Source organism: Podarcis raffonei, chromosome 2, assembly GCF_027172205.1.
Source record: "Podarcis raffonei isolate rPodRaf1 chromosome 2, rPodRaf1.pri, whole genome shotgun sequence".
Classification (NCBI taxonomy): Eukaryota; Metazoa; Chordata; class Lepidosauria; order Squamata; family Lacertidae; genus Podarcis; species Podarcis raffonei.
This window is the reverse complement of record NC_070603.1, coordinates 124,277,848-124,298,498: the sequence shown is the minus strand read 5'-3', so window position 1 is coordinate 124,298,498 and position 20,651 is coordinate 124,277,848. Positions and strand designations below refer to the sequence as shown.

Below are 20,651 nucleotides of genomic sequence, written 5' to 3'. Positions count from 1 at the left end.
TTAGATCCCCATCAACCCCACTCAACACAGAGGGAGGCTGGGTGGTCCCATCTGTGCCTCTTCCCTCCTCCCTGCTCCCGTTGCTCTTTCCCTACCTGAGGAAGCTGCCTGGCTCCTCTTTCCACTCCACCTCTGAGAAGAAGCCGTTCAGAGGGGGGCTCGGAGGCCATTGCGTTGCCAGTGGAAAGGATGGAGGAGGAGGAGGCGTAAACTGGGCCACTTCTGGAATGCTCTCAGCTGTTGCCACGATGCACTTCAATGCAGGGAGCAGCTCTTTTAGGAGAAAAATGCAGAAATTATTATTATTATTGATTGAATTTATATACCACCCTATACCCGGAGGTCTGAGAGCAGTTCATAGAAAGGCGGATTTATTTAGAGTGGGAGACATTTACACAGAGAGCATACGTTTTACAAATACTGTACAAATACCAATAATAATAAATTAATACTCCCAAATTCTAATTACAAGAGCTCTGGAACACTTAAGATTATGACAACAGAAACAGAAACTATTGACTTTTGGTGTAAGTATTTGTGTATCTGTCTCTCTCTCCCCTCCCGCCCAGACCGGCTCCCTGACGCAGGAGGCCAAGGGAGGGGGGTGTTCCAGGCTCAGTGTGCAGAAATACACAAAAATGGGTTAGGAGGCCGGGTCTAAGATGGGGGGGGGGATATCCCCTGGTGACTTTCAGTGCATAGGTGCCAGCTCCCTGGGTCCCTGAGCACCTACCCCTACCATGAAGGGGCCGGGCACCCACATATTTCGGTGCCAGGGCCATGCATGCTGCATGGCAGCCACAGCCCTGGGGAGAAGAGTTTGGATTTGATATCCCGCTTTATCACTACCCGAAGGAGTCTCAAAGCGGCTAACATTCTCTTTTCCCTTCCTCCCCCACAACAAACACTCTGTGAGGTGAGTGGGGCTGAGAGACTTCAGAGAAGTGTGACTGGCCCAAGGTCACCCAGCAGCTGCATGTGGAGGAGCAGGGAAGCGAACCCAGTTCACCAGATTACGAGTCTACCACTCTTAACCACTACACCACACTGGCTCTCATACTATGGGGACCCATAGTCGTGGGGTGAAACTGGCACAACTGGTTCAGTGTCCCAGTCAGGTTGCAGGGGTGGGGGTGGGGGGGAGTGCCCTTCTCTGGTTCGTCTGAGGCAGCAAAATGTCTTCCCCCCCCTCCCCACCAGGAGGCTGGTTTATCTCTGCGCTTCAAAAAGGATCTTGCAATGCAAACCCTGTTGGGGGAGGGGGAGGCACTTTGCAACAGGGTGGCCTTTATCACGCCTCCCCCCCCCACTGATTCCCACAGGAAAAGAGCGAGACCCCTCCTTGCTTTCCTTTCTCGCCCCCCCCAATCCTCCCGCCTCCTTTCCCAGCTGCCCTGTTTGTAGATTCAGGGGGAGGGAAAGCAAATCCTTCTCCCACAACACCCCCACCCCCAAATAACCCCTCCAATGAGGATGGAGACCCTCTCCCCTCCAAATTGCCCCCCCCCTTTTGCAGCCGATTGCAGAGTGCCTCTCCTGATTCCCAGAGGGAAAGGGGGGAGCCCTTCCTTCCTTTCATCCCCCCCCCCCCCGTGCCCTGTTTGTAGGTTCAGGGGGAGGGAAAGCAAATTCTTCTCCCTCCCTGCACCCCAAATCTCCCCTTCCCGAAATGTTGCACCTTTTCCCTCCTCCTTTGCAGGCCTCCTTCTCTTCCGGGGGTGTGCATGGAGACCCCACCCCTCCAACATTGCCTCTACCCCCCTCCCGCCCTGCTCCGTCACTTCCTGCCTCTCTAGGAAGAGAGTTCATTGACCGAGGGGGACGGGGTGGGGCAGGAGATTGCCCCCTCCCTGCAAGCAGAGACCTAGAAATATAGTGGGAAGGGGACCCCCCATGGAGCCCAGTGTCCCTCAGCCTTTTTCCGACCATGGCCCCCTCCCGACCTTATTTCCTTCCTGCTGTTAGACAGATAATTTATTACGGTCGGAGACCAGCTTATAAAACACACTTGGGGGTACAATCCCAGAAGGAAAACAAACATTTAAAACCATGTACAACAAGAAATTTAAAATGTATAAATGCGATAAGCATATAGACACTTAAAACTTTAAGATAAGCTACGGCAGAGAGCTGACCCAGAGTCACCCATGGAACCGAGTTTGGGGTTTTTCTTAACAAACTAGTTTGGGTCGGGGGATGGTCTGCGCCTACAGGTCTGTACACAGAATCTGGCGACCGTCCGGGTCGTCTTATGATCTTTGCCTAACGGGAAAAGGTCAAATTTTTGCTTTTCCGGGAGGTCAGCGAGCCTCACCAGCAGGGGATCAATGGTCTCACTACGTGCCTCTTCATAAAAGAACAAGTGCTCTGAGCTTCCTATCTCCCCCAAAGAACAGGCGCAAAGTCTCTGAGCATATGGGACTGCTGCTGTTCATAAATGTACAAGGCAAACACACATGCATAAGTATAGTGTCTGAAACAGTATGGGAAAGCAATCCTGAAGCTATTTTGACTCTCCCAAATTGACCTCAAATATTTCTCTGCAAGGGGGAAGGAAACGGGAAAAGCTTTTTATTTGTCTTTGGACTGCAGAGGCTTAAACCTCCTTTTGCAAATACAGCCTGGCAACTATCTGTTAAGCTGAGCAAACTACCAATATATGTAAGAGATTCATTATTAATAAATTATTATTACAGGGAACCAGGCAGAGGGCCTTCTTGGTGGTGGCACCCGCCCTGTGGCACGCCCTCCCAGAAGCAAAGCAGCTAGTAAGCCTGATCTTTATTAAACTTGCAACAGGGTCCCCCCACTCCCCCCCCCCACGCAGGGAGGGAGGAGAGGAACCCAGAACAAAGGTGTGCAAGCCCCTATGTAGACCAGGGGTCAGCAAACTTTTTCAGCAGGGGGCCAGTCCACTGTCCCTCAGACCTTGTGGGGGACCAGACTATGTTTTGAGGGGAGGGAAACGAATGAATTCCTATGCCCCACAAATAACCCAGAGATGCATTTTAAATAAAAGGACACATTCTACTCATGTAAAAACACGCTGGTTCCCAGACCATCCGTGCGCCGGATTTGGAAGGTGATTGGGCTGGATCCTGCCCCCGGGCCTTAGTTTGTCTACCCATGATAGAGACTTTTAAAACTGCCCACCCTGTAGCTCAAGACCGCCACACCCCCAAAAAAATTCTTACATACATCACAGGGGGCAGTCTACAGCAGAAAATCTGTCTGTCAGGATACCTGATAATGGTCAATCATTGCTCAACCTGGTAAATGGTAAATACTTTAGTTCCTTAATAATAATAATAATAATAATAATAATAATTTATTTATACACTGCCTATCTGGCTGGGTTTCCCCAGCCACTTTGGGCGGCTTCCAACAAAATATTAAAATACAACAATCTGTTAAACAAGCCCTCCCATCAGATGTCAAGGCAATAAGCAACTACCTTACTTTTATTTTATTTATTTATTTATTTTACTAATCTTTTTATTGATATTTTGGAAACGACATCAAACAATACAAAAAAGAAAAAAGACTGAAAAGAAAAAAAAAGCAAGCAAACAAACAAACAAACAAACAAACAAACAACAACAACAAACAACGCCTATAAACATAAAACAAACAAACCAACATAACATCACTCAATTGACTTCCTTCCATCTCAGTTTAGGCAAAATAAACTCATCGCTTATCTGCAGATTGTATTATATCAGCTCTTTACATCGCAGGTTTTAGATTCCGCCCACTGTGATTTTGGTAATACCTAGATTGATTTCAATGTAACTTACAAATTTATTCCAGTCGTTCGTAAACTTAACGATTTTTTGATGCCTAATTTTTTGTGACATTCTAGCTAATTCTATATACTCATATAATTTCATTTGCCATTCTCTAATGGTGGGGATATTGGAAGTTTTCCAGTTTTGCGCTAACAAAATCCTGGCGGCCACCACTGCATATTGAAAGAATGTTTGGTCTTCATTTTTGATCTCCTCTCCGATCATACCTAAAAGGAACGCTTCAGGTTTTTTGGGGAAGGTGTATTTCAGTATTCTTTTTAATTCATCGTAAATTTGTCCCCAAAATCTTTTCACTTCGTCACAGGTCCACCACATGTGAAAGAAATTACCCTCTTTAGTTTTACATTTCCAGCATGTGCTGTCTCCGGTCTTATACATCTTCCCCAGTTTTGCCGGGGTGATGTACCAACGATACATCATTTTCTCCATATTTTCTCGGAGAGCAGCACATGCTGTGAACTTCATACCTTTCTTCCAAAGTTTTACCCATCTGTCAAACTCCAGATTATATCCAAGGTCTCTGGCCCATTTGACCATGACTCCTTTCACCTCTTCATCTTTAGTATCCCAGTCTAACAGTTGGTTATACATTTTGGATAAAAGTTTAGTATTACTTTCTAAGATTTCCACCTGGTACCTGGACTTTTTTTCACTCATTCCTATTTTTTTATGATCGTACCATAACGCATTAATTTGGTGAAATTGTATCCATCCAGTTAATTTATCCTTTAGCTCTTCGTACCTTACTTTTAAAAGACATCTGAAGGCAGCCCTGTTTAATGTTTAATGCTGTATTGTGTTTTTAATATTCGGTTAGGAGCCGCCCAGAGTGGCTGAGGAAACCCAGCCAGATGGGCGGGGAATAAATAAATAAATATTATTATTATTACCAAATGCAAGGTGGTTCTTTTAATGAGATTCTGAAGCAATACAAACACAAGTGAGTGAGAAGATTAAAGATTTTATTCTAAACAGCAAGCATTATATACCTTATCAAGCAAGCACTTCGATCTGCCACTGGGAAGCCCTCAAGAAGTGGTGAAGTGACCTCCCCAGGTGGTCTCAGGTTGCACAAGCTTCTGACCATGAGTTCGTACGCAAGCTTCCTCAAAACCATCTGATTTACAGATTACAGTGGTACCTCTGGTTAAGAACTTAATTCATTCCGGAGGTCCGTTCTTAACCTGAAACTGTTCTTAACCTGAAGCACCACTTTAGCTAATGGGGCCTCCTGCTGCCACTGCGCTGCCCGATTTCTGTTCTCATCCTGAAGCAAAGTTCTTAACCCGAGGTACTATTTCTGGGTTAGCGGAGTCTGTAACCTGAAGCGTCTGTAACCTGAGGTACCACTGTATTGATAGCTAGCCTATATGGTTTGCCCAACTGCCCACAGCAGATTATTCCCCAGCCAGCCCCCTCTGCACATCCCTCCAAACAATGTCTAACATCAGAGAAGGTCAGAAGGTACCCTGCATTATCACTTCTTCCTTCCACCAGATTATACATTAAAGCAGGGGTCAGCAACCTTTTTCAGCAGGGGGGGCGGTCCACAGTCCCTCAGACCATGTGGTGGGCCGGACTATATTTTGGGAAAAAATATGAACCAATTCCTATGCCCCACAAATAACCCAGAGATGCATTTTAAATAAAAGGACACATTCTACTCATGGAAAAACACACTGATTCCTGGACCGTCTGCGGGCCGGATTAAGAAGGCGATTGGGCCGCATCCGTCCCACGGGCCTTAGGTTGCCTACCCCTGCACTAAAGTTGCCCTCAGCCATCAAAGAACTTTACGAAGAGATAGAGAAGGAAAGTAAACAGAGGCAGGAAGAGAAGACTAAGTTAGATCACTTATCTCCTCTAAGTACAAATGTTTTCCGGAAAAGGTTGCCCATTAATTCCCCTCTTTTTTGGGGGGGGACCCTAAGAGTCACCTAGTCCAACCATCCGGCAATGCAGGAATCACAGCTAAATAATCCCTGGCACATGGCCACACAACCCCAGTTTATAAACATCCTTCCATGGTAGTCCTTTCCACACTGAACCAATGGATTCAAATTACCAGACAGCAGGGTGGATTGGATTTCAATCATTTTTTTACAGAAAGAATCATTTTTGCTGGTAATAATCTTAATATTTACAACCAGATGCCGGTTTCGTTTTCAGAATAATAAATTTTCAGAGTACTTTTTACAGCTATTATCAAAAATTACTGATTTGTTTATACTATTAGAAACACATAGATAATTATGAAATTCTTGTGAGGTTTAATAAGAGAACTGTTTATATTTGGACAACTTTCCTGCTGTACTTTATTGGAAGTCATTTCTGTAATAACTTAGACTGAGTTTTAGCACACATGAAAAACTTAGAAACAAATCCTTATTTCCTACTCAGCTAGAGGGATTTGAGGAAGTCATTTAATAATGGTAATAAAAGTATGATTATAATAGCTAGGATAAATGTTTGTATGTTTGTTTGTTATAGTGTAATGTTTTTTTCTTTTTTGTTGTTTATGCTTGTTACAAATTTGGAAAACCAAAAAAAATTTTTTGGGGGAAAACCAAACAAATCCTTATTTCCTGATGATTAGCCTTTGGACTATAATGTAACTGAGATAGAAAACTATCTTTAGAAATATTTTTTTTGTCCAAAAGCATTTTATTTTAAAAATCCAATTTAAATATTAAAAAATCTGATTATTTTTTTTTTAAAAACCCTGATTTAAATAAAAAAATCTGATTTTTAAAAAAAAATTAAATCATTGATTTTTATCCACCCTGCAAGAAAGGAAATTCTGACTAAACATTAGGAATAACTTTCTGATGGCACGAGTCATTCAACAGGGGAACAAGCTCCCTTGGCTGCCCTTCATTGAAGGTTTTTAAATGGAAGTTGGGAATCTGCCAGGGAATCTTCAGCTGTGATTCCTGCATTGCAGAGGGTTGGACTACATGGCCTTTGGAGGTCCCTTCCAATCCTTCAATAACTGCAATCATGACAATAATAATTGCTTTCAACTCCTTGGGCCCATGGAAACAGTAGATCCAGGCAGGATGCCACAGATTATGGGGACAAGTTCAAGACTGCCCCAGGGCCGTTTGGGGGAGAGTGTGGTCTCCAAAAGCTGATCGATCACCAAATGACTGATATTTGTGGAATACATTTATCTACATTGTAATATTGCAAACAGGTCTGCTTAACAATTTAACTTGGAAGGTAGTGTTTCAATAAAGCTCAAAAGGAAGGTTTGGACAATTAATGATTGGGAGTTGCTGCACCATTAAACAGATAACAGATTTGGACAACATCCCGGATCGGAACGGAGTCAGAGGAAGCTGCGCTGATAAAAAGACAGTCGGAAAAATATATACTAACAAAGCTGTATTCGACGGATGAAAGTACATGATATTTGACACGATTGAGAATCGTGGACAGGAATTATAAAGCATCAAAACCAAGACATGAAAAATATGGACCGATGAGGAGAGGCAGGACTGAGATGTGGAGATACGCTTTAGAGATCCAGACCGTGGGGAGCTCCGAAGAATTAATAATTATAATTTGGATTATAATTTGGTCTTTTTTATTTTAGTTTTTTTATTTTAATTGGAGTATTATGATTGGATATATTAAATGGATGTTTTTTATTGGAAAATCAATAAAAATGATTTTAAAAAGACTGCCCCAGGCGTAACTGGCAGTCGAATATTCTTCCTGCCATGTAGGGGAGTTTGGGGCCCAGGCTTCCCTGCAGAGGGATCCCCTCCGCCCCTTGTCTTCTGCGCCCCGCCCCCTCAGCTTCAATGGCTCAGCCACTGGCGGATTCCTAGCCCTCCTAGAAATGTCAAGGGAAAACGAGAATATAAACGTTGCACATTGCGCCTTGGGGAGGGGACAGCCTTGTGGGCATGCAGTGGAAAGTCTCTGCAGGCGCCGTGGCATCCGCAGTTGTGTCAGGGAAGGATGATGCGCGTGGTTTCTCCCTCCCGTGGATGCCTTCATGCTTATAAAGGCTCCCTCTGTTTCTGAAGCTCTCCCCACATGCCATGCATTTATACGGCTTCTCTCCCGTGTGGGTTCTTTTGTGAGCAGTGAGAACCTCGAGCCAACGGAAGCTCTTCCCGCACTCCACACACGGATATGGTTTCTCCCCTGTGTGGATTCTCTGATGGGAGAGAAGTCTCGAGTGGCCCCGGAAGCTCTTCCCGCACTCGACGCACTGAAACGGCTTCTCCCCCGAGTGAATGCGTTTGTGAAAAGCGAGGCTTGCGCTGTCGTTGAAGGCCTCTCCGCACTTCCGGCACTTATAGGACTTCTCAGCTACGTGCGTTCTCTGATGTTGACAAAGGTTTCCTTTGGTTCGGAAGCTCTTTCCGCACTCCACACACGGATATGGTTTCTCCCCCGTGTGGATCCTCTGGTGTAAAGTCAAGCTTGACCTTTCGGCAAAGTTCTTTCCACACTCGGCGCATTTATGTGGCTTCTCTCCTGTGTGAGTTCTTCTGTGGTAAGCGAGGCTTGGTCTCTCACGGAAGCTCTTTCCACATTCCACACACGCATACGGTTTCTCTCCGGTGTGAGTTCTCTGATGAGCGGTAAGGCCGGAGCTCATCCTGAAGCTCTTCCCACACTCCACACATTTGAACGGCTTCTCCCCTGAGTGGATTCTTTTATGGAAAGTAAGGCTTGTGCTGTCACTGAAGTCCTTCCCACATTCTGTACATATATATGGCTTCTCTCCTGTGTGGATTCTCTGATGTTTACAAAGGTTTCCTTTATTGCTGAAGCTCTTCCCGCAGTCGGTGCATTTATACGGCTTCTCCCCCGTGTGGATTCTCTGATGTTTACAAAGGTTTCCTTTCGTGCTGAAGCTCTTCCCACAGTCCGCACATTTATATGGCTCCCCCGTGTGAGTTCTGTAGTGCGAAGTCTGCTTCGAACTCACTCTGAAGCACTTTCCACACTCAGCGCACTGATAGGGCTTTTCCCCAGTGTGAGTTCGGTAGTGTATTGTCAGGCTACCACTCTGAGTAAAACTCCTTCCACACTCCATACACTTATATGGTTTCTCCCCTGTGTGGAGAAGCTTGTGTTTTTTAAGGTTCCCGCTATTGCTAAAGCCTTTTCCGCACTCCTTACATGTATACGGCTTTTCCCCTGTGTGGGTTCTGAAGTGTTTATTTAAGTCCGATTTAAACTTGAATATTTTCCCACATGCCGGGCACGTTCTCCTCCTCTTTCCTTTACAATCTCCTTGGGGGATGTGGAGTTTGTGGACATCTGTACCCTGAAAAGCAATGGATGTCTTCCTCCAAGTCTTCCTCTGGTTTTCCTTGTGACCTTTGCTTCCAAAGGTCTCCCCTCTTACTTCAGGCTTGATGGCTTCTGATGGCGCTACAGATTCCTCATTGTCCTGCCCACCTGTTTGGAGAGGGGCAGAAATCCTGTTAGTAGTGCAAGGCAGGAACTAAGGGTCTCAAAATGGATCAAAAGCAATTGGCTGCTTCCCTTTATTTCAACATCCCTATCATGACCCGCCAAGTCCAGTAACCATCAAGACACAGAGCCTGCAGAGCCTTTGACTAAGGAGCCAGACCAGGTAGCTGACCCTGAACCCGGTGAGGAGAGGGTGGCGGCACTAAAACAGAGATTGGTGGGTAGGAGATCCCTGGATCAGAGCCCACAATATGAGAGCCATAATTGGACAACCCTATAATGGGCCCATCACCTCCTGGCAAATAGAAGGGGAAGAAATGGAGGCAGTGAGAGATTTTACTTTCTTGGGCTCCATGATCACTGCAGATGGTGACAGCAGTCACGAAATTAAAAGACGCCTGCTCCTTGGGAGAAAGGCGATGGCAAACCTAGACAGCATCTTAAAAAGCAGAGACATCACCTTGCCAACAAAGGTCTGTATAGTAAAAGCTATGGTTTTCCCAGTAGTGATGTATGGAAGTGAGAGTTGGACCATAAAGAAGGCTGATCGCTGAAGAATTGATGCTTTTGAATTATGGTGCTGGAGGAGACTCTTGAGAGTCCCATGCACTGCAAGATCAAACCTATCCATTCTGAAGGAAATCAGCCCTGAGTGCTCAACTGGAAGGACAGATCGTGAAGCTGAGGCTCCAATACTCTGGCCACCTCATGAGAAGAGAAGACTCCCTGGAAAAGACCCTGATGTTGGGAAAGATGGAGGGTACAAGGAGAAGGGGACGGCAGAGGACAAGATGGCGGGACAGTGTTCTCGAAGCTACAAACATGAGTGTGACCAAACTGCGGGAGGCAGTGGAAGACAGGAGTGCCTGGCGTGCTTTGGTCCATGGAGTCAAAAAGATTCGGACACGACTAAACAACAACAATAATGTCCACTTTTGCTAGCAGCCAGGCTTGAAATAATGAGACGCTGGAAGAATTTGGGCGGTACTTCTTTGACAAATGGGTACCATAAAGTACCATACAGTCACATCTTACGTGAATTCAACTTGCACTTGGGGGAAGGCTGGTTGAAATTGTGCAAGTTAAACACAAGCAAGATGAAGTGATTAAAAGCTCATCTTTGTCCTGTGTCTTTGCTAGACCAGGAAAATCTCCACGATTCTTCCCTTTGTTGAAAGCTTGCTTATTTTGTTAAATTTATACACTGCTTGATTGCTTGGGAGAAAAACCCTCAAAGCAGTTTACAAAGAGAAAGCCGAAGTACACTAGGTCAACCGGATCACTGCTATCTATCTATAAGCTTGCTGACACTCTCAAAGAACTCGAACAGGATTGTGAGACAGGAGTTTCCCTTGCAGAAGCCATGCTGGCCCTGCTTCCACAAGGCTTGTCCTTCTATGTGCTTCGCTCTTCTATCTTTAACAATGATTTCCACAACTAAGCAGCTACCTGATGATGTCTCCTCTGCCACCTCTTTTTTGGGGTTGTGTATAAGTTCATCTTCTCCTTCTTCCCACCAGGAAATGAAGTCTGGTTCTTCCAGGGGTAGAAAAAGACATGGTTGGTATGGAAATACCTCCATATGTACTTTAATTTTATTTGATGTAACTGACAAAAGTAGAAACCTGCATTACAAGTTTTGTTTTGCTTGTGTTCACTATTGTGGAAAACCAGTAAAATACATTCTAAAAAATGACATGATTTGTTACTTTTGAGCACAAAGTATTCAGAAATCCCATATCAGAGAGTGAGAGAGAACAGCCAAACATGTGGGAAGGGAATAAAGCAACCTTTCTTCCCCTTGATCGTTTTGGCTGCCCTTTTTCTGAATTTTCCAACGCTACAATATCCTTTTTGAGGTCAGGCGACCAGAACTGGGGTCTGGCAGCTGCACCAGGGGTCTATATAACGGCGCTGTGATATTGCCAGTTTTATTTTTGGTTGTTTTCCTAATGATCCCTTGCATGGAATCTGCCTTTCTCCCTGGCCTGTGGTCAAATTGAAGCAACCAGGCTGGAGATCGTAGAATCACAGAATCGTAGAGTTGGAAGGGAACCCCGAGGGTCATCTAGTCCAACCCCCTGCAATGCAGAAATATGCAGCTGTCCCGTACGGGGATCGAACCTGCAACCTTGGCATTATCAGCACTGCGCTCTAGTCAACTGAGCTATGATTAGGTGCCAAGTGAAATAGAGTAATAGGAGCAAAATCATCAGGATCATTGGGAACAGGAGATAAATTAGTCAGTTCCACAAAGGGCCCAATGACACACCTAAGGACTAACCTGCTAATGTCCTTTCCTCCTCTTCTTTGAGGTCTTGGATGAGCAGATATTCTCCTTCTCCCCAGTTGGAACCGAGCTCTGATTCTGTCAAGGAAAACAGGGAAGGCTGTTACTTTTGACTACTAAACTCTTCAGGTCTCCTCCAGGCCGCTGTTATTTGAAAGCCAAGCCAGACATTTAACTTTGGGGAAACAGCTGGGCAGATGGAAGGGGAGGTTCGACCTGCAGGCCGGCTGTCCTCTTTAAAACAAGGGCTGGGCAGGATCAAACCAAACTCCCACCTGCCTATTGCTTCCGAATACCTGTGTGCTGCGGAATATTGAACGCAGCCATCTTCGCTCTCGATCACAAGTAACCTGTGGACCGTTTCAGTATGGGCATGGTTTTCAATTACCTTCATATCTTATGAATTTGTCAGTGCCCAGTTATCACAGACAATATACCAAAGCTAGATTACATGTTTTCCCTATCACAGAGGTTTACCCTATATACCAGTCTTTGGACTGTAATAAAGAATGCGTGTGTTTGAATACCAGTTGTTGGAAACCGCAGGAAAGAGCCAGTGTGTTTATCTGCTTGTGCTTGTGGCTTTCCTACAGGCATCTAGTATTATTATTATTATTATTATTATTATTATTATTAAGCAGGGCTCTTATTTTCTTATCTGGCACACATGGCCCAAACACCCCTTTTCATCACAGCATCACTGCACTGCAGGTTTAAGTGGCAAAAATAGCAGATTCACACCGACGATACCTATCAATCAAGAAGGGGCAGAAAAGAATTCTTACCGAGAGAGGCCACCGCCTTGTGATTCTCCTCCATGACTTCCCTGTGCAGAGCTCTCTGGTCCGGATCCAGCAGTGCCCACTCCTCCTCTGTGAAACGCACAGCCACCTCCTCGAAGGTCAAGAGGGCCTGGAAGAAGAAGAAGAAGAAGAAGAAGAAGAAGAAGAAGAAGAAGAAGAAGAAGAAGAAGAGATCTTCTCCTAGATCCTAGAACATGAAATGTGCCGTGGGAATGTAAGAAAGTAAAGAACTTCTGGGAAATGATATATAATGAAATGAAAAGGATGTTGAAATATACATTTTAAAAAAAACAACCCAGAAGCATTTTTACTTGGTATTATAGGCCAAGACATTAACAGACAAGATGTCAAACTGTTCTTATATGCAACAACAGCGGCAAGAGCATTGTTAGCCCAGAAATGGAAGCAAGAAGAAATTCCGACGAAAGAAGAATGGCAGACGAAATTAATGGGCTACACAGAATTAGACAAAATGACAGGAAGGATTTGAAACCTGCAGGACCAGAGATTTACAGAAGATTGGAAGAAGTATATGAATTATTTGAAGAGCAACTGTAATCAACAAAGTACGCTAGTAGGACTACAAGACGTTTTGTAAGGAGAAATATACGAAGTGTTACCAAGTAGAAAAAGATAAAGATATTGGTTATGAGTTTGGAATGTAATAGGGAAAATAAGAAATGCATACTAAGACATTAGACTGGAAAATTTTCAGACAGGACTGATAGAAGTCAAAAAAATTGAATAAGATGCAAAAGTATGTTTGACTACTATTGAAAATGGTATGTGTCTCTTCCCTCCTGCATCCCAGTTCTCCTTCTCTTACCTGAGGCGGCTGCACCTGAGGGTCTCCTCCCACTTCATCCCGGGAACCAAGAGAAGGTCCCACGGATTTCATGCTGCTGAAAACTTGGCCACCTCTGAGACTCTCAGGGCTGCCCTGTCATCAAAGATTTGGAAAAGCTTCAGAAAAGGAACACCCAAATCACAGGATGGTAGAGTTGGAAAGGGACCCGATGATGCAATTTGGGGGCATTGGGATGGTAATTCTGTCCTTTCCTTCTTTGGGGGGGCCCAGGCAGGGCGAAAGAGCACCTTGCCCCCTCCTCTTCTGCCCTCCCCCTCCCAGCAAGGCTGCTTTCTCTGCACCAAGCCCCCCACCCACTCCCAGCTCCGTATTTGGGGGTGGGGCTTCTAATAGGATCGTGCAATAGAAATCATGCAGGGGGTGTTTCTCCCTAAACCTTGGGGGGGGGCTCTCCTTTGCACACAGACCTATGCATCTTTCTCTCCCCCCCCCAATGAATTTTACTTGGCGGTGGGCAGGACGAGGCTCCTAGGATGCAAAATCCACGAAGCAGTTGGGGGAGCGATTCTGAACCCGGGTTGCATGCAATGCATCAGAGCAGCCCTCCCTTCTATAGGTTTCCGGAGAGGAATATGGAGAGGGGGAACTCCCCCTTCTCCCCTCCCTGTACCCACAGCAAATCCCTGTCCCTTCCCTCTTTCTCCCGCACCTCTTTCTCAATCCGCTGTCCGCTCCGCATCTCAGCCTCCCTCCTCCTCTCCGAGGGAGTTTGATCAAGCTTATTTGCCCCTCCCTGCCTTTCACTATTGTCTGCCTGCCTGTCTGTCTGTCTGTCTGTCTGCCCACCCCTTCCAACACCACCCCCACTTTGGTTACAACATCCTGCCTCTCTAGGAAACAAGAGTCCAGTTCTTTCCACAGCTGGAGGCCTGACTGACAGATGAGCTCTCTCTTGCGCTTCGCTCTCTTAATACATTGCAAACTGCAATCAATATATTGCAAACTGCAGTTGATCAATTAATCTCTCTTATTGCTGCACTGAAGGGGTTTAGAGTAGATGGCTCTTGCGGTCCCTTCCAACTCTACCATTCTATAATCAGAGAATCAGAGAATTGTAGATTTGGAATGGAATCTTTCGCCCAACATAGGACTTAGGGTTGCCATATGTCTGGAATTAGGCTAAAGGTAAAGTAAAGGGACCCCTGACCGTTAGGTCCAGTTGCAGAGCAAGCTTAGACCACAGTACTACGAGCGTGGTGGAATTAGGCTAAAAGGTAAAGGGAGCCCTGACCATTAGGTCCAGTCACGGACGACTCTGGGGTTGTGGCGCTCATCTCGCTTTATTGGCCGAGGGAGCCGGCGTACAGCTTCCGGGTCATGTGGCCAGCATGGCTAAGCCGCTTCTGGCGAACCAGAGCAATGCATGGAAACGCTGTTTACCTTCCCGCCGGAGTGGTACCTATTTATCTACTTGCACTTGGACGTGCTTTCGAACTGCCCAGTTGGCAGGAGCAGGGACCGGGCAACGGGAGCTCACCCCATCTTGGGGATTTGAACCGCTGACCTTCCGATTGGCAAGCCCTAGGCTCTGTGGTTTAACCCACAGCGCCACCTGTTCTGTTAGGCTGAAATAAATTGTAATAAAATAAAATGCACTCCAACCATCCCACCCTGTCCTGTATTTTTGCCCGAACAAAGGAAAGCCAAGCAAGACATTTGGCACCAGCTTGGCGACAGGAATTGCCTGGAAGGGGGCATGCAAGGCATCATCTGACCATCTTAGGGGCTCCAGTCCGGATTTGTGTAATGTTTACTCCTTAGCCTTTTCTTCTCCCTTAGAGTCATGCAGGCAACTGCATGGTGTTGGGGGTTGCGCTTTTGGCGACTGTTTACTTACTTTCTGCTGGGATCCTTCCTGAAAGTTTTGGCAATGGTTTTTGAAATGCTGTTGATTTGTGCTTTTCGCATGTTGGTGGTGGCGGTGGGAATGGGTTGATGGTTTTTAGGAACTGTTCAGATAACTGTCCGTGTGTGTTTGAAAGCTGCTGTGTGCTGCTGCAGCAGCACAAGAACAAGCAAGGCCTTTGCATCCTGTCAGAAACTCATCATAGTTGAACAGCCCAATGTGACTGACTGGGTAAGCTGCTCCGGGTTGCAGAACTGTGGCTAGGGAGGGGTCCCCAAACTAAGGCCCGGGGGGGGGGCGGATAAGGCCTGAAGGACTCGTTTATCCAGCCTGCGGTGACCCCCGCCATCCGCTGCCACCGCCCACTTTTACCGGCGCTGCGCTGCGCCGCTGCTGACTTCCAGGTCAGAGGAGCACCGGAAATAGCTTGTGCACATGCGCAAGTGTTATTTGCACATGCACAAGTGTTACTTCCAGTGCACATCCGGGTCGGAGGAGGCCCGTACATGTGTGCACAAGCTATTTCTGGTGCTCCTCCAACCCGGAAATGCGCCAGAGATAGGGTGCGCGCACGCATATGAGCACACGCTCCCCCACCCTCTGGCCCGCCGCACGATCAGCGCTGGAGACACCGGCCCAAGGCGCGGTAAGTTTGCTGACCCCCGGCCTAGGGAGTGTTCACCAAGGAGAAAGACGAAGGCCTGAAGAGGTGGACTGGGATTTGCTTGAAGCTGTTACCGTACTAGCTTGGGTTAAGAAATATCACATTAGTGGAATTGAGGGATAGGGCCATTTTACGGAGGTCCCCACAGCTTCGGAAATCCTTTCCCACTGAACTCTGCCAACCACCCAAATGTGCTGGTCTTCAAATGGACCTCAATCCGTTTTAAAATATATATATATATATATATATTTTAAAAATTAGTTTTCCAATAATCAAAGTGCCAATCAACTTCCAATTAATACATTTTAATTAAAGTGGCTCCCTGCATGGTGGTTTGGGTGCATTTCCGATCTTATATCACTGCGTTCCATGACCTTCATTAATGTCAGTTACATTTCAGTTACAATAACAATCCCTCAGTCAACAGCTACATAATTAATTATTTCCATTCATGATGCTACATTATATAAATTTATAAAGCTTCAAGTGAGGAACTCAAACTATTATCTTTATTCTGCCATGCGTGTGAAAACTTATGTCCATGGAGATTCCTTCTCTCCATATATGATATTGTCTCTTTCACTTCCCAGATGTCGTTTTCTCCCATCGTGGCTTTGGGCAGAACTGAATCTCAAAGTTTCTCAGAGGTCTTACCTCTCCATCCCTTGCTTCGATGTCTCGGAACAGATGACAGTCTGCTAGAAACCATTCTGTCTCACTGGTAAAACATGTCGCAGATCTTCGCCATTTCCCCCTCAGCCTTGGAAAAGGTGGACAGTTTTCGAACGTGCTGAAGATTTAATACAGTGGTACCTCTGGATGCGAACGGGATCCGTTCCGGAGCCCTGTTCGCATCCTGAAGAGAATGCAACCTGTGTCTGCGCGTGCACGTGCCATCATTTTGAGCATCTGTGCATGCGCGAGTGGTGAAACCCAGAAGTAACGCGCTCTGTTACTAACGGGACGCCGCAGAGCACAACCTGAAAATGCTCAACCCGAAGCTACTTCAACCCGAGGTATGACTGTACTCCATTCCAAATCACAGAATCTCTGCAGCGTTCTTATCACAGCCGCCATATTCTTTTCCTTCCAGCAAGAGATTTGTGGCCCAATTAAATTTTATCTTAGAGTACCTTCCATCAGTAGAACACACAAATATAAGATTCCATGATTCTAATACGATTTTTATTTCCCCGTGTGTGTTCGCTGGTGTGAGGTAAGGGTGTTCATGTGGCTGAATCTCGTTCCGCACACCAAGCATTTGTACGGCTTTTCTCCGGTATGGATCCGGTAGTGCCTCACGAGGCTCGCAGTAACGCTGAAGCTCTTTCCACACTCGGAGCACCGATACGGCTTCTCGCCCGTGTGGATTCTCTGGTGTCTCGTGCGGGTTGTGCTCTCAGTGAAGCTCCTTCCGCATTCCAAGCACGTGTACGGCTTCTCCCCAGTGTGGATTCTCTGGTGCGACGTCAAGCTTATGTTCGTACTGAAGCTCTTGCCGCACTCGGAGCATCGGTAGGGCTTCTCGCCGGTGTGGGTCCTCTGATGGGAGATCAGGTTCGTTCGTTGGCTGAAGCGCTTTCCGCACTCCGAGCACGTGTACGGCTTCTCCCCGGTGTGGATCCTGTAGTGCCTTCTCAGGGTTGTGCTCAGAGTGAAGCTCTTGCCGCACTCCGCACACACATATGGTTTCTCCGCCGTGTGGATCTTGTGGTGTCTCACTAGGCTTGTGCTCTCGGTGAAACTCTTTCCACACTCGGCACATCTATACAGTTTCTCCCCTGTCTGGATTCTCTGATGTGCTCTAATGCCCGCTTTGCCAGTTGCGCCATCTTCACGTAGCGGAATATTATTCCTTTTGTTTGCTTGGCAACGCTCTTCATGCACTCGGATTTCTGAGCAGTCACAGCTCTGGAAATCAACAAGCTTCCTCTTTGTTTCAGTTTTCCTGCTCTGCTGCTCACACGCTTCTCTGTTTCCTCTCCCACCCCCTGGAGGATCTGAAAGAGAAAACTGGTAAGAAATGGATCTTTCAAATCAGGAAAGAAACCCTACTAACTGTGGTATTCATTAAACAGTAAGGTGTTGGTTTTCAAGAAGATTTACTGTTTAAAGTGGTACAATACTTCATGCTCCAGCACTGGGGGGCGGAAAGCAGGTGGGAGCAGGGCTGATGCGTGTCTCGGGGGTGTGGCATGCCACCCACGGGGCGTGGGGCATGTCCTGGGGGTGTGGTACGCCGCCTGCAGGGGCGTGGCACCCAGCATGGGCGGGGAGGCAGCCGCGATGGCACCCCACCAGGATCATGCTGCCGGGGGCACTGCGCTCCCCCCGCACTCCTCTTCCTCCGCCAGTGCTTATAGTGTAAAGTGCAGACGGGCCCTCACTCCGTACAGTGGTACCTTAGTTCTCAAATGCCTTGGTACTCAAACAACTTGGAACCCAAACACTGCAAACCCAGAAATAAGTGTTCCTGTTTGCGAACTTTTTTCGGAAGCCGAACGTGCTCCTTTTTGAGTGTTACGCTAAGGTCTGTCTGTTTTTGCTATTTATTTTGCGTTTTTGTGGCTGTGTGGAACCCAGTTCAACTACTGATTGACTGATTGTGTGACTGCAATGCATTGTTTATTGCTTTTATTTTACGGAACAATGGTCTCGTTAGTAAAATTCATGTTAAATTGCTGTTTTAGGGGTTGTTTTAAAACGTCTGGAACAGATTAATCCATTTTGCATTACTTTCTATGGGAAAGTGTGCCTTGGTTTTGGAACGCTTTGGTTTTGGAAAAGACTTCCAGAACGGATTAAGTTTGAGAACCAATGTACCACTGTATTAGCAACTAAGCTTACAGTCTAGGCCATAAGATGTGCAGAAGGCAAAGAGGGTTGCTTACTCAAGGAGACCAGATTCCCATAATTCTCCTCCATGACCTCCCTATGCAGACATTTTTGGTCTGGATCCAGCAGAGCCCACTCCTCCTCTGTGAAACGCACGGCCACCTCCTCAAATGTCACCACACCCTGAAAGGAGAGAAGGAAAATATTTTCTTCCCATGGGCAATGTTAAGAATCCAGCAATGAAGTTAAAAAAGGTGGAGGTACCTAAAAATTCCCCTGCAAGATCTAACACTTCCTCAGGTGCATTCAAAAACTTCCAAGTAGACAGTCTCTGAAAGCATCACAAAGGATGCCCAGTCTTTGCTGCCACCCCCCTCGGCCAATTTCTGCCATCGGTCAGGGGTTATTTGGCTGTGATTCCTGCATTGGATGGGTTTGGACTTTCTATGATTCTGTCCCTGAAAGCAATTCTTCTCGTACCTGATCCATGGACTGCACATCAACTGCTTTAGCTCTATCCCAAAGAGGGGAAGAACCAGAATGAGGCTCCAAGATCATTTTACCACCTGAGAGGAAGAAAAAAAAGCAGACAGGTTCTGCAGACATCTGATCCCATTAGCTGCCTGGGCTCATTCAAGAAGTTGTGAAGAAGTTGATAAGGCTCATTACTGAGTTATTTGAAGTTCGACAGCTTGCTCCCCCTCCCAGGCTGAGAGAAAGATGGGGAAAAGTGGAAACCTATTGGGACAGTGTGACTTTTGTAGCTGTAAAGCAATGGAGATTTTCTGAAATAACAGTGGGACACCAGCACTACCCAAGGCATGCAGGAGAACAACAACAATTGACAAAAGATAGACATAATAAATTACAAGGATGGGAAGAAATATTACAGGCACACAGGAAGGAGGGAGTTTGAATGCTTCATCTGTAGGTGCAGAAATTATTCAATGCGTCAGTACGAATGGAAGTCGTTAAAACTGCAGGTGCGATATAAGGGGTTGGTACGCTGTGGTCTAAACCACAGAGCCTAGGACTTGCCGATCAGAAGGTCGGCGGTTTGAATCCCCAAGATGGGGTGAGCTCCCATTGCTCGGTCCCTGCTCCTGCCAACCTAGCAGTTCGAAAGCACGTCAAAGTGCAAGTAGATAAATAGGTACCGCTCCGGCGGGAAGGTAAACGGCGTTTCCGTGCGCTGCTCTGGTTCTCCAGAAGCAGCTTAGTCATGCTGGCCACATGACCCGGAAGCTGTACGCCGGCTCCCTCGGCCAATAAAGCAAGATGAGTGCCGCAACCCCAGAGTCGGCCACGACTGGACCTAATGGTCAGGGGTCCCTTTACCTTTACCTGGAATGGAGCGTGAATGAAATTTATAAGACTTTGGAACACAGACAGAAAGGGAAACATCAAACCATTAATTCTAGCACACAGAGGGCCACCTAAATTGTATAATTTGGCATCTCAATGATTGGTATTTTTAATTGTATTATAATTTGGCAATGTTATAATGAGGCTGTTATTGGATTGGATTGTTGTAAATGAGAACTAGTAAAAATTATTATCAAAAAAACAAAAAATGTGTGCTACATGAAGAAGTGCTCTCATTTATCCATCCCGAATGTCTATCACAAGCTGGAAAAAAGGGAGGACCCGGCAGTGGCTAACACCGTCAAGGGACAGATCAGGCTGAAATTGATCCCTATTAATCCTTACCTGGGGGGGAGGCGTCTCCATCACCCTCTTCCACAACCCACCTGAGCCACGGCCTCTGTGTGGGATCCAGGGGAGCCTTCTTGGTCTTGGGGACCAGTTTGGACTCCCCCACCTCCTAAAACAGCAAGCAGAAAAAGGGAAAGAGGAGTTAGGCAAAGAATGTGAGGTTTGCAAAGGGACGAGAAAGAAACTTTTACAAGTGCTGGGTATTTGAAGATTGCACTGGTGTCTCGTTACGTAAGACATGGATAACCTTTATGTTCTAAGCAGCATCAGATAAACTGACTCTTGAGCCACGGCTCTAAAGGCTACTGGAGCAAAATCCACCTGCAATGTGAGACTAGCCAAAGACCCGCCAATGCAGTCCTGAATTAGTGCCACCTA

At 46.3% G+C, this 20,651-nt stretch overlaps 1 protein-coding gene and 1 pseudogene across 1 annotated transcript in view; one reads left to right on the top strand and one right to left on the bottom strand.

Annotated features, from left to right (window-relative positions):
- The window catches only part of LOC128409384 (zinc finger protein 470-like), a 420,794-nt gene that overhangs the window by 171,615 nt on the left and 228,528 nt on the right, over nt 1-20,651 (top strand). The gene's annotated exons all lie outside the window — the stretch shown is intronic.
- LOC128409498 (zinc finger protein 420-like) overlaps nt 1-20,651 on the bottom strand; it is a 46,062-nt pseudogene that overhangs the window by 3,706 nt on the left and 21,705 nt on the right.